Source organism: Pelophylax lessonae, assembly GCF_965119305.1.
Source record: "Pelophylax lessonae genome assembly, chromosome: 1".
NCBI lineage: Eukaryota > Metazoa > Chordata > Amphibia > Anura > Ranidae > Pelophylax > Pelophylax lessonae.
The window spans coordinates 613,590,386-613,605,699 of NC_138768.1; positions in this window are offsets into that span (position 1 = coordinate 613,590,386).

The window sequence follows — 15,314 nt, forward strand, 5'->3', positions numbered from 1 at the left end:
AATAAGCATGGGTCACAAAAGCCTTTTTTTTAAATGTAATGACTGGGTGCACTACTTTTATGAACCAAGATTAATTTGGCAGGCGTTCACTGAGAATAATTATATATACTGTAAAAAATAAATACATTTGACACACATGAGAGGGATTCTAAACATTTCTGAGACAAAATGTCCACAGGAAGAAACAGTATTGATTGTGTTTTGAAACATTTTATAGCTTTCATCTCAGCTAAACCCAGATAGCCAATAACATATTTTGGGGCATTAAATATTTTGAGGGTGAAAAATAAATTTTATGGTCGTCAGTAGGCGTTATTTGCAAATTCTATTCATGTTCCTGCTGATAGACAATACCTAAAATAAACAACACTAATTCTAAGTCCCCGTTCACACTGGGGCGCCTGTGATGCGACCTGGTCGCCTCACAGGTCGCCGTAGGTCGCCTTCCATAGGGAAGCTGCGGACCCGTTCTAATAGGAGCGACACAAGTCGCTCCGACTTAGAAAAAGGGTCCGGAGCTTCTTTGGGGCGACCCGGAGCGACTGTCATAGACTTCAATGTTATAAAGTCTGTGCCGGCCGCTCCGAGGTCGCGACGCGCTGCTCGCACCGCGACCTCGGAGGTCGCGGCGCGCTGCTCGCACCGCGACCTCGGAGGTCGCCCTGGGAAGTGGGATCGCCCAAGTGTGAACGGGGCCTAAATGATTTCTCTACCAAATCTTGAAATAAGTGTCAAAAGAAAAAAGTATGTATAGCACACCACTCAGAGTGCAGGTTGGGCCCCAGAAATTATGTACCAAAAAGCAAAAAAAAGCAAAATTAGTTCTATTACGGTTAAGTCTAAAACATGTCAACTTTATTAAGTATCGAAACTAAATAGAACAAATGGACAGCAATGCTAACCCAGAAAAAATTAGAACTTTTCCCAACATAGCCTCCCCCATGTGACATGGTATGGAAGCTGAAACAATAGTATTCAAAAAAGGCAGATCGTATATAAACAAATGAGGGAATTTCAAAGTGAAAACATTCACCTGTAGACCTGGGTCTTTAGCACAAATGTCAAATGCTCACAACAGACAATAAAAAACAAAGTAAAATATGGCAAACAATAACAATACGTGGTTTGTCTCCAACATGTAAATGTAGCAAATGTTATAAAAAAAAAAAAAACTCAGAGGCACAAATATGCACTATAATTAAAGCTGAAGTCTGGACACAAGAATGTTCATTTAAATATATTTCTCATTACCATCAGGGATATAAATCCACTTTTATGCAATAAATACCTGTTCAGTCTCAGTTATTACCTTGCACAAAAAAAAAAAAAAAAGCAGTGACATCATCATTGTGCTTTACATAGCCTGTGCAGTGAGCAAAGCTGTGGGAGTTACCCAACAGGTCCATTTACTACTACGGGGTTGCCTGGAGAAAACTACAGAAGAGAAGTGGATTCAAGACTAGTCACCCTGTACAGGAGGAAAGAGCAGCAGTGACTGGTCTTTATTATAGGAAGCTCCTTCATTGAGGCAAAGTTGCACACTGGATTACTGGATAGATCTGGAGGAAACACATAAAGCACACTTTCAAGTAGGAATATACATGGTTCTGGTATTTAGACAATATTTGCTTATACTGGATTTCAGCTTTATTAATGTGTATCCAAAATATTAAGCCCCTACACAAATGAGAGATGTGGTAGTGCCCAGGTCATAAATCAAGTAAAATGTAAAGTAAGCCATAAACATGCTTCATGGCATCTCATACTCTTTTGAGATAGCAGATTGGAAGCCAGATTTATATAATTTATTTTAACTGGCTTTCATCTGATAACCTGTTTTGTGTTTGTTGAGAAGTGAACATTAGATATAGCTCATATCAGTCTTGTTTTATACTTAACAATAGCACAAATAGCAAGCCACTAGATAATAAAGTATTTCATTTTTTTTTTTTTACATGTCCTAATTATTTATTTTTCTTTTTTACATGTCCTTATTCATGTAGTATTAGTGCTTTACAGATGCTTCCAGGTAATCAATTAATACAAGCAGTAATAATAACTTAATATTTGTAGAGCACTGCACAAACTGTTGGCGCTCTATAAATCCTGTATATTATTATTATTATTATTATTATTATTATTATTAATAATAATAATAATAATAATAATAATAGTAATACATTTTCCCTTTAACCAATATCCATATATTATGTATGTTTCAATAATTTACAAAACACTTTCTATGACAAATTATTAAAATACTGTATGTTACATTCATCTTGTCAGTATATGACACCTCTTTTTATTAGTCATTAACTCCCACTGAAGCTTTTTAAAAACATTTTCGCTCAGTTAACACTTAGCCATATCATGCTGTACATTACACTTTATAATCAATTAATGAGCTATTAGTAATCAGAAAAAAAACACAAGAACTGTCTTATCTGAACATAATCCCTTTTTTTTCTAGAAGACCATTTTATTCTAGTTGCTATAGCTCATTACTTAAAACCAAAGCTGACCACTTTTACCATCTGATTCTTAAAACCTGGGATTATGTTTTGCAAATCAGTTTGCTTCCTAGCCTGAGATTAAGGTAAAATCTGCTAAGGACTAAAAGTTGACTTAGAGCATTAAGAAGGATTAATGTTTATCTATGGTGAAGCTGAAGTCTCAAGTTAGCATGTTTACACACTGCTACGGATCACAATTAATACAAAATTAGTATAAAAGATCCACACTAACTGCCCTTACACATTGGCATTATGTCAGGATAAGACCAAAATCTATACCAGTGGGCCAGTTGTTTGTATAGTTAAGAGCCATCTATTATAATAAACTTGAAGATTTCATAAAATACCATACAGCTTTCCAGCTCTTAACTTTCTTGTACATCTTGTTGCTGGGATTTATCAAAGATTTTTCTTGTGTCTTAATTCTTATGTGGAAATGTTACACTGTGTGGGTTGATTTACTAAAACTGGAGAGTAAAAAAATCTGGTGCAGCTGTGCATGGTCGCCAATCAGATTGATTTCTGTGCAGAGCTACACCAGATTTTGCACTCTCTAGTTTTAGTAAATCAACCCCTTTGTTTTCTTAACACTAAAAGAAAATGAGTTCTGTCAACATAGTCATTAAAGTTAAATTAAAGTCTTGTTTTTTCTCTAAAATAACAAACATGTTATAATTACCTACTCTGTGCAATGGCTTTGCACAGAGCTGCCTGGCTCCTCCTCTTGTTAGGTCCCACGCCAGCGCTCCTGGCCTCTCCCTCCTGCTGATTGCCCCCAGAGCAAGCTGCTGTGCCGTAGCTTTGTGTGTTCATTCACACATGGAGCTGCGGCTTGGCCCTGCCCCCTCTGTCTCCTGATTGGCTCACTGGCTATGACTGACAGCAGTGGGAATCAATGAGTCCTGCTGCTGCTAAAAGCAAATCAGGAGTGCAAGTCCCAGGAGAGCCAAGTTTCTCGTGGACAGCGCTGGATTAAGAGGGGGCTCAGATAAAGGAATTAGGAGGTACTGCGAGAAGGGGGGGAGTTGCACACAGAAGGCGTTTTATCTTCATGCATAGAATGCATGAAGGTAAAAAACCTTGTGCCTTTACAACCACTTTAAGGCTGATTACTTACTGTTTTTTTACATTTGATGCATGTTTGGTGGTGTTTGATGCATGTTTGGTGGTGCTGCGCCTACATGGCCAGCACCACCTCCCTCTGCTGCCTCCAACCCTTTTAACTCTTCTTTATGTTTTAGAATTCCACAGTTTTTTCTTGTCTCTGAACTGTGAAAACTTACACCAAAAAATAACATTTTAACTGAAGCACTGCAATGGGAGTTCTCCCTGCTATGAATTGTGTGTGTTTTTGATGGCCAATACAACTGATAGGAACTAAGAAATGACACAGGGTGCTCTGGGGATCTCATCTTCTGCTTCTTGCTACTACGTGTTTTTTAAACCCCTGTGATGATGTTATAGGAATGAAAAAAAACTACATAGTGGGATGCGTAAGTTAAAAAAAAAAAATCCTTGTGTGACCCTACAGAGAAGGAGAAGGAGGTATGAATGTATTGTGATAGGCTGTGATAGACTACACAGAGACCAGTATTTCTAATGTGAACCCTTTGAAATGATCCTTTATCTTTTGTAAAACATGAGACAATTCTGCCATAGTGTATATGTACCTACGTATATGTCATAGGTATTTGTACTTTTGAATGTGCAGAACTTTCTCTGCATATGAGCTACTGATTAGTGGTGTTCCTTTACCCATAGCAGCTCATGTAGTTGCTAAGGGGCCAGAGGATGGAATGGGCCACAATAGGGAGGTTGCTGAATAAACAACCACAGAAAATCAGTGTGAATGTAAATATAACACTGATCTAGTTGTGAACTAATAACCCTGATCTCCTAAAATCTCCTTCCTAGCAAAAGTGACTAACAGATGCACAGGTCGATTCTTGCTGTTGCTAGTCACAGATCCCCATTTTTCCCCATCAGTGAGTAGATTAATTGCATTCAGAGTTTCTATTTATCCTAACCAATCTTTATAATATTAACCCTGTGTGCCTAATAAAGTCTTTCCAAGGCTAAAATATCCCAGAGTATTACCTAAGCCAAAAAGCCATTTGAGGTTAGTAATTCTGCAAAACAAGCTAACAGTTTAAAGAAGTTTAAATTAAGGCTGAAGAGTAATTGTGCATAGGAGAATGGCATGTGATGTCATTCACTGCTAAACAACAGCAATGGCTGGCTGGGGTGGAAGGACTTACATTTTTCACCAAATCCCTAAGATCCTATATTCCAAAAAAAAAGATCAGTTGATGATAAAACATGCTTGTGAGTAAAATAAAACTTAGGGGTAACTCCACTTTCATGGGGAAAAAAATAGCAAATAAAAAAAAAAAAAAAAGATAGCATATGCAATTGTCATATTGTAATTGAATGTTATTGAAAATTACCTTTCCTTTGAAATCTGCAACCTCTGTAATTTTCTGTAAAGTGCAATGCAATACCTGGAGGTATTCTGTACACAGAATTGGCACAAAACATCCCCCCCCCCCCCCCCCAGAAACACAATTTCCTGCTTGTGTGATTGGCTCACTGATTTTCCCAGAAGTCTACACTAAGATACAAGCCAAATTTTTGTCACCCCCTGCAAAAAAAATGTAATTTTTGGTAAGATACTACCAACAGGAGATAACGTCTAAAGGTATGCAGTCCCATGCTCATTAGAGCCCTGATTCTGCAGCAGCTGATTGATAAATTCTGAAACCACTCTCATTGGACTTACTCAGCACAGGGACACAGAAGAAAAAACAATAATTTCTTCAGAAAAACAAAATGTAGAAATCTGCAACAAAGTTTGTTAAAATCCTTGCAATGTACATAGATTACCCAGAGGGGAATGCTTTTTCTCTAAAAAAGTGGAGCTATTTTCTGCAATGTTGCACTTCTTTGGCAATATTCTTTCACAGCACTTGTCCCTAATAGTGTCCTATCTAAGCAGACAGTTCTGCTCCCTGCCTAGAAAATAAAATATATTGTTTTTGATACAGTGAGGAAGAACTAAAAACCTAATCTGATTTGTCAGCTGTTATTCAAGGTAATTTTTGAGTTATTTCTCCTAATTTCCTGTCCTGCTAACAAAATTATACCAAACAGGAAGCAAGGGAAAACCTGTAGAAAGAAATAAAAAATCTGACAGGGGTTCTGAACTTCCCCTATTCTTCTAAAGAAACACATTTTCTTTTGTGTTTGAGTTCTTGTTGGAGAGCCCCCCTTGGCTTGGATAACAGTAAAAACTAGACATGAATTCTTCACTCCATCCAAAACTAAGACATTTTTTTGACTGGACCTAAATTTTAGGATCAATTACACTATTGTCCCAATTGACTTTGCCAAGTGGCACACAGAGAGGTTGTTGGTGGCCCCCATCAAAAGTTTACTATAGGGCCCCATGAATTGCAGTTATGCCCCTGCTACTAAATATTTGTTGATGTGTGATCAGAGGACCAGTGTGTCAAAACCCCCCATAAATGTATTTGATGTGTACTGAAACATGTTAAAATAACATATTTTGTTGCTAAAACACATTTTATAATTTATATGTATAACAAAGCACATATGTTGCACATCATATAAAGAAACAGCTGACACAGTGTGTTATTTTTAACACATGTTTTGTTACCTGTAACATTAATATGTGTCTTGAAACAGAAGCTGTCAAACTTCACTACACAAACATCACATCAATTTCAAAGTCTTCTGAAATCTAAAAAAAAAAGGTCATACACCCATCATACATAACGTGGTTATTTAGCAGTGAGTTCAACTGCAGTTCTTCTAAATCACAGAGAGCTAACTATGCCTTGTGGGAATGCTTTATCTCTGCCTTGATGCCATCTGGAACACATGAAGAGAGAAGTCGTTGTTCTTACACTTTGCACTGGACTTTTAGATCACACTCCGAATAAGAGCTACTTGCTACTCAGTACATGGTGGCATCATAGGGATGCTGATTTATAGCCAAGAGGTCACTTAAATGTTATCATATCTTCTGGTAGTCTAAAAGGTTGTTCAGTGATAGTGGATCTTTAAATTCAGTTTACCACTGTATTCCACAATTGAAGAGTTTATCACTTATCTAGGGCTTGAAATATAATAAAATATTACAGACAGAACAGAATATTTGTTAGCTTACATGGTAGGGCACACTTTAAAAAAGCACAACAATGTAATGTTATGGTATTTCTATTTTCAAGGGCACCTGCCATGAAACAATGGAAGCTTAAGCAGTACAACCACAGCTTCAAAGTTCAGTTAAAAAAAACATGACATTTTTATATGGAATCCAGCAGGTTTAATATTCTACCAGCTCCATATATAGCTTTATGATGACTATAGTGGAAAAATCTATCTTGCTATCAGAGACAATACCAGAGGGTCTCACTTTCTTAGATTTTCTATTAATACTGTTTTGGAGACTGGAACCATATGACTAAATGTCCATGGCCAAGGAAGGAAGAGCAAAGAACTCCTTTTTTTGCAGTCACGTGACAGATTGGACTTCTGTACATGTCCCTTCTAGGGATGAGCCAAACTGAGTTTGGTTCAAGCAGAGTTCATGAATTTCAAAGAATTTGGGAGCTGAATCTGTCAAATCAAAAATGCCAATTTTGTGGACTAATAGACAAAGGGTTTAGAACAAATAGTATGTGGATAGGCACTGCAGTGGGAAACACATGCCAATGCAAGAAATGTTTTTAAGAACTACAGTACATTCAGCCAGGTGCAGTGATATTTTTAAATGTTTAAAGTAATTAGCATACCTGGGGGTGGCTAATCCTTCCTGTGAATATGGCACATCCCTGTGATGCACAGAAAGTTTTGCAGCGGCACTGACATTTGCAAGAGTGCTTATGTGGCAGGGAATTCCAGGCCATGTAAGTCAATGGTGCCGGTGATCTCGGCAGTTGCTAGGGATGTGGCAGGTGCCAGCATCCATCCCTTCCTTAGCAACTGTTGACCATGGGAAGTTGTCATAAAAAAGAGTGGTAGAAATACTGATACTTTATTTGATGGTCAGCACCAAACTGGGGTCTGAGTGTGCTGACCATGGGAAGTTGTCTATATAGAAGTGGTAGAAAAACTGATTCTATATTTGATGTTTAGCTCCAAACTGGGGTTTAGAATGGGCAAAAGTTAAATTATCCTAGTCTCATCCTGTCTGGGTGGTAGGCAGGCAATTAAAGTTCTCATACATCAAGGGAGAAAAAACACAATTAATTCATTTCAACTTTCTAATCAATTCCAGTATTTTTTTTTACAAAATTCAGATTTGCATGAAATTTAAAAAAATAAATAAAAACTCTTAGTTTTGCTCATCCCTTGTAAACAAGAAAAGAAAACTGCAGCATACAGCTCTGTTTTAGTATACAAGTAAAAGCTGCATGTGAACAGCTGCATTGTTTATAATATTGGGAAAAAATAGCAACTCTTCCCTTAACACATTCGAGTGCATTTCCAAACTCTTTTACCAATCTGGTTCACAAAGCTTAGGATCTTGGTTGGTTATAAACTGTAATTTTATCATTATGTGCTGCTTCCATTTTTCTGTGAGGCTACAGAAAGCATTTAATAAAAACAGCTAATAAACAAGGAGTCAAATTTCACAGTTACCAAATGGCAATTAAACAAGGATTGTGCAGTTATGAATTATATTAAATTCAGTACTAATTACAAGTATGTTTTGCAAAATAAACACTTCAGTATAATAACAATTTAATGTGTTCTCATATATTAAAGGAGGTTTAGGACATTGGTACCATCATCTAAATTAGGTATGTATCAGTCACAGAATTACAGGGACACAATAAATATCTTGCCAATGGCATCAATGTGTTGATTCAAAGGAGAACTGGATATACACCTATACACTATTTATGGCCACAACACTTTCATTGAGGACTTTTCTGCAGATGGCAACACATATGTACTTATTTCATTACTAACAGCCATACATATTTACGTACTAGCTAGTCTTTTGACCAGGGTTTAAGGACATAATTTAGTGCACTATAATTCAGGTTTATTGCGCAACCTTAAGGTACTATACTGGAGTTCTTCTGTGATTTTGGCTGTCATGTAGTAAGTAGCATACTAATAAGGATCCAGAGACATAATAGGCTTAGTAAGCAGGCCATAGATTATGCAATTTTCTTTCCTTCCACCTCCACCGCGACCTTGGAGCGGCCGGCACGGACTTCATAACATTGAAGTCTATGCAGGTCGCTCCGGGTCGCCCCAAAGAAGCTCCGGACCCTTTTTCTAAGTCGGAGTGACTTGTGTCGCTCCTATTAGAACGGGTCCATAGCTTCTCAATGCAAGGCGATCTACGGCGACCTGTCAGGCGATCAGGTCGCCTGACAGGTCGCCCCAGTGTGAACGGGGGATAAGCCACATGTTGTGTGCATGTGTGCATGGGGGGGGGCAGTCTCTTAGAGGCTGTTGTGTCAGCTTAGCATATTTTCCGTGACTCCTGCAGATAGAAGAAGGATGAGGGATCAGAGAGGAATCAGACTTGGTGCTAGATTCAGGCAAGTACAAACATTAGCATGTATAGTGCGATTTGCTTTGTTCATTTTTCGTGTCTGAGATTTAAAACCACTTAAACAGAACAAGATGCAAAATATATAACTATTTATAAAGTGTTCACAAAACAGTAAGTTATTCATTAGCAGCAAAACACACTTAGGCCATACATATTAACCATTTCAAGACTTTCACTTCCTTTCAGTCCAGGCCATTTTTCTGCGCTGCCACATTTAAAAATACAGTTACTCAGTCGTGCAACATTGTACCTAAATTAATTTTATTTCATTTTATGAGACAGAGCTTTCTTTTGGTGGCATATAATCCCCACTATTTTTTTTTGATTGTTAATACATAGACAGACAAAAAAACTACATTTTAGAAAAAATCCTTTCTTGGTTTCTCTTATAAAACTTCACAAATAAAATAATATTTCTTCATACAATTAGGTCAACATGCATTCTGCTACATTTATTTGGTGGAAAAAAAAAATGAGTGTATATTATGTAGTTCATGTGAAAGTTACAAACAATGGTATCTATATTTGAAAGTTGATCAATCCTGTTGTATTGACAACCTATCTAATTTCTTGAGGCCCTAAAACGCCAAGACAGTACCCCCAAAATGACCCCTTTTCTGAAAGTAGATAGTCCAAGGTATTTAGTAAGAGATATAGTGAGTATATTTTGAAGTTGTAACATAAAATTCAAATAAATCAGAAATTTTTTCATAACATTGTCATTTTAACATGTTATTTTTTACACGCAGCAAAGGCATACATACAATTTCAACCCAAAACACAAATTCTGATACGCAACCCAAGTATGGTGATACCACATATGTGAGACTTTTTCACAGTCTAGATCAGGGGTTTCCAAACTTTTTGAACAAAGGGCCAGTTTACTGTCCTTTTGACTTTAGGAGGGCCGGACTCTAGCCAGTGGGAGTAGAAAATGTGTCAGCATCAGTGGAAGTAGACAATGAGGTTGATTTACTAAAACCGCAGAGTGCAAAATCTGGTACAGCTGTGCATGGTAGTCAATCAGCTTCTAACTTCAGCTTGTTCAGTTTAGCTTTGACAAAAAAATCTGGTTTCTAGATTTTGTACCAGATTTTGTACTCTCCAGTTTTAGTAAATCAACCTCAATGTTGACAGTGGGAGTAAAAAAAGTAGATAGTGCCTGTGGTCAGTAGGAAGAAAGATAATGCTTCATCATTGGTATTAGTAGTAGGAATTTTGTCCCATTGTTGGTGAAGTGGAAGGAAAAGTGCCCCATCAGCAGAGAAGTGAAAGGAATAGTGCCCCACTGTTGATATCAGTGGGAGAAATAGTGCTTTGTATCAGTGGGAGGAAGAGTGCTCCAACGGGCGGATAAAGGCAAGCAAAGGGCAGCATTTGGCCCACAGGCCACAGTTTGTAGACCACTGGTCTAGGAGCATAGACAGGCCCAAAATCCAAGGAGCACCTCTGGGCTTTCAAGGAGAATAATTTACACTTCTAATTTTCAAACTACCTCTCATATTTCTTGGGTCAATGAAGTGCCAGGACAGGAGAAACAGCCACAAAAGGACCACAAACACTCCCAAGGAATTTTCTGAAAGGCATAGTGAGTCATTTGAAAACTTAATTTTTTGCCACAAGTTTTTCTAAAAGGCAGAATGAAAATGTATTTTTGTACACAAAATTGTAATTTGATAAGATATTTCTAACACGCATGATGGCCATACTTAGAATAACACCTCAAAACACATTGCACTACTTTTCCCAAGTATGGGGATGCCACATTTGTAAGACTTTTTCACAGCCTATTCAAATAGAGGGGAGGGGTGATTGTTTTTTTTTTTTTACACTCTTTTATACTCTGACGACTTAGTACAGTCCTGATGACAGTTGTAGGCACATTAGTTAGTTTCCTCTCACATCTGATCACTGTGAGAGGCAACCTTTGTTTACATGTGTGATCACTGTGATTGGTCAGGGCAATTACATGGTGCAGGGTAAATTTGATTGGCCCTGTACCATAATCTGTGATCAATTGTGTCCGAGGGACATAGCAATCACTGGGCTCACCATTGAATGCTCTAGGAGTCACGTACGAGTGGCCAAAGCAGAGGACATATGGGTACATCCTTTAGCGCCACAAGCATTGAATTGTTTAAGCAAAGTCAGCTGGTGCATTCTCATCAAACTCTTCATCTTTGCTGGGCAAGTGAGTAATATCTCCTTTGGCAATCAGAAAATGTCGATACAATTTGATCTGCTTAGCATCTATGTGATTGCTACAAAAGTAAGCTGGATATAAGACCTTTTTTTGGCATCCATATCAATTTTCTCTAGATCTGGCATTCCATAATGAAATATTGTGTGAAATATCTTTGTTACTGATTCTGAGCCTTAGTAAGGTCATTCCATTGGTATACACGTATGTGGAAGTAGAAAGAAAGCTTGATATTCAGAAGATATGATTGCTTGTAAGCATTTTACTTACAGCCTTCCAACCCTTCCCACCTTGTTTGCTTAAACAGGACAGGGATGGCCTTAGAGGTAAAATAAATAAATGAAAAAAAGATCAAATAATTAAAATTTGCGAATAGTGTAAAAGTAAATATAAAAAATAGTAGTGGACGATAGGATAGGAAAATGGCTTGGTCTGGACCAGTATTTGGCCACTCAGCACTATCAAAGCACAGGATTCTGCCCTTTCTATCTTGTTTAAAGACCATTGGCCTCTCACAGTTTTAATAAGACCCAATCTGTATAAAGCAGATCTACTGCTATGTGTGGTACTATAAGCACATGTTCTCTCCTTCCATGCTACACCATGCTTAGTTCTAGGACTGGGAGGTATAGGCATCAGGGAGCTCACTTACTAGTTTATATAGAACCTATAGGATACGTCCCCCACCTCCTATATCAATTAAGCTCAGCATTTTAGCTGTACTCAGACCAACACCAGTTGTCTGAGCATTAGACCCATTTCTTTGTCCCACTCCATGTTAATTACTGTGTTCCTGTTCCTCTGTTTACCAGCTTTAGATGCCATACACACGGGCAAAATATTGGGCCTCATCGTCCAGTTCAATAGAAACCAGCCGATAAGGACTGTGTGTACAGCCACTGGTCCAACAGAAGCCAGTCGAATGGCAAGTCCAAAAAAAAGTCTGCCGATCTGCATTCAATCAGTGCTCTCGGCCAATGGCTGAAAGTGCAGACCAGTGTGTTCTGGTGAGGGGGCCATTCCCCTGTCAGAGCACAATAGCTCGGGGGGGGGGAGAGGTTGCTGTACTAACATATATATATTTAGGCCTGAATAATATTTAAATCCTAAAACTGTATCTACTGTATCTATGTTTTCTGAAAGCAGAGACCCTAAAGAATAAAACAGCGGCAGTTTCGTTTTTTTATGACACACAACATAAGAACAAATTTTCAGTAAAAAATAAATTTAATACATGGAATTTAAAGTGCTTGGGTGTGCCATGAATTTTTTTTAAACTCTTTTTATCCTTTTATTTATGTTGCGTAGAGGACCAATAGCCACCTATGTGATAGTATTGTTACTGTCACAGGTTCTCTTTAAATGAGACATCAAGGGGCTAATAGACCCCTGATGTCTCTCTTGCACTTCATTGAAGCTAACAGCGATTTTAATTCCTTGTTTTAGCACTAAAAAAATGGAAAACTCCAAAAGGAGGAAAACACTTAGAGGATCACATGTTACATAGTTACATAGTTACATAGTAGGTGAGGTTGAATAAAGACAATAGTCCATCTAGTTCAACCTGTGTAGGTGTGTGTGGCTGTAATCATCTCACATACCCCTGAATGTTCTGATCCTTGAGATGTAAGTCTAAGAGTCTTTTGAAAGCCACCATACTACCCGCAGAAACCACCTCTTGTGGTAGAGAATTCCACAATCTTGTTGCCCTAACAGTAAAGAACCCCCCGCGTTGCCTGAGGTTAAAACGCTTCTCCTCTAATCGCATTGTATGCCCTCGAGTCCTCATGCAATCCCTTCCAATGAACAGCTTTTTTCTAAGCTGGGATCCCCATTAAGATATTTATAAATTGCTATCATGTCCCCCCTCAGACATCTCTTCTCCAGGGAGAATAAATCGAGCGATTGTAGACGCTCTTCATATTCAAGGTCCTCCAATCCCCTAATTAGTTTAGTTGCCCTTCTCTGGACTCTCTCCAGCTCCAACACATCCCTCCTGAGGACTGGCCACCAGAACTGGACGGAATACTCCAGATGCGGTCGGACCAGAGTTTTATAAAGTGGAAGGATTATAGTCTTATCTCTGGAATGCATCCCTTTCTTTATGCATGCTAATGTTCTGCTGGCTTTGGCAGCTGCCGCTTGACATTGCATGCTGTTGCCTAATCTATCATCAACCAAGACTCCCAGATCCTTCTCCATTTTTGATTCCCCCAAGGGTTCCCCTCCTAACGTGTATTGTGTTTTTATGTTTTTAGTCCCCAAGTGCAAAACCTTACACTTCTCCACGTTAAACCTCATTTGCCATGTCGTTGCCCACTCTGTAATTTTGTCCAGGTCATTCTGTAGGATATCTGCTTCATGTTGTGAAGTTATTGCCCTGGCCAATTTTGTGTCATCTGCAAAAACTGATATCGAACTACTGATCCCGACCTCAATGTTGTTTATGAATAAATTGAACAAGGTTGGTCCCAAGACTGAGCCTTGGGGGACCCCGCTTACCACCTCAGAACAGTCTGAGTATGCGCTGTTTATTACTACCCTTTGGACACGCCTTTTAAGCCAGTTCCGTATCCAAGAGCAAACCCTGCTATCGATACCTGCAGACCTTATTTTATAAATTAAGCGCTTATGGGGAACTGTATCAAACGCCTTAGCGAAATCCAAGTACACCACATCCACTGGTCTCCCCCTATCAAGCTCACAGCTCACCTCCTCGTAGAATTTTAAGAGATTGGTTTGACAAGAACGCCCATTTGTAAACCCGTGCTGATTACTGCTGATGATGTTGTTGTCTTTAGCAAACTCTACGATATAGTCCCTTATCATCCCCTCCAGAAGTTTACATACTACTGATGTCAAACTGACAGGCCTATAATTTCCCGGGATATGCCTCTGGCCCTTTTTGAATATTGGAATCACGTTAGCTTTCTTCCAATCCCCTGGTACATCTCCTGTCCTAATACTGTCAGCAAAGATCAGGAACAGTGGTCTCGATATAACTTTACTGAGTTCCTTGAGTACTCTCGGATGTACGCCATCCGGGCCTGGTGATTTGTCTGTGTTAAGTTTATCCAGCCTTTCCCTGATTTCACCCTCTGTTAGCCATAGTGGCAAGTCCTGTGTATTACTACTAGCCATACAGTCATGGTCAGTGTACCCCTCCATTTCCTGTGTAAAGACTGACGAGAAAAAAGCAGTCAGCACAGTTGCTTTTTCAGTGTCCTCTGTAACCATCCTCCCATCATTGTTAATTATGTGTGCAATATGCTCTGCCTTTAGTTTTTTTGCTGTTGATATATTTAAAGAATTTCTTTGGGTTTTTTTTACTATCCTCTGCTATTTGTCTCTCAAAGTCTATTTTAGCCATCTTGATTTCTTGTTTACTTTTCTTATTTGCCTCCTTGTATTGCTCGAAAGCCGATACTGTGCCCTCTGATTTATACTTCTTGAAGGCCAATTTTTTTCCCCTAATAAGTTTTTTGACGCTACGGTTTAGCCAGCCAGGTTTGGCTTTGTCTCTTCTAAATTTATTTCCCATAGGAATGCACTGCAAGATGCCTTTGCTTAATATGTTCCTAAAGCATTCCCATTTTTCCTCTGTGGTCAGGGATCCCAGGGTTTGGTCCCAGTTTACCCTTTCCATCAATGAGTACAATTTTGGAAAGTTTGCCCTTCTGAAGTTTAGGGTTCTTATATTCCCCACTTGCCTTGTTATATTGTTATTTACACTAAATGTGATCATCCTGTGATCGCTAGAGCCCAGGTTGTCCTGGACTCCTACCTCCGAGATTAGGTCTGGGTCATTAGTGAGCAATAGATCCAGGACTGCGTTTTCTCTGGTAGGGGAATCCACCAACTGTGACATGTAATTATCCTGTAAGGTTTCCGTGAATAGACGGGCCTTCTGTGAGTGTGCAGTCCCCTCTTCCCAGTCAATGTCGGGATAATTGAAGTCCCCCAATATGATGACTGATCCCAATTTTGCCACTTTACCCATTAG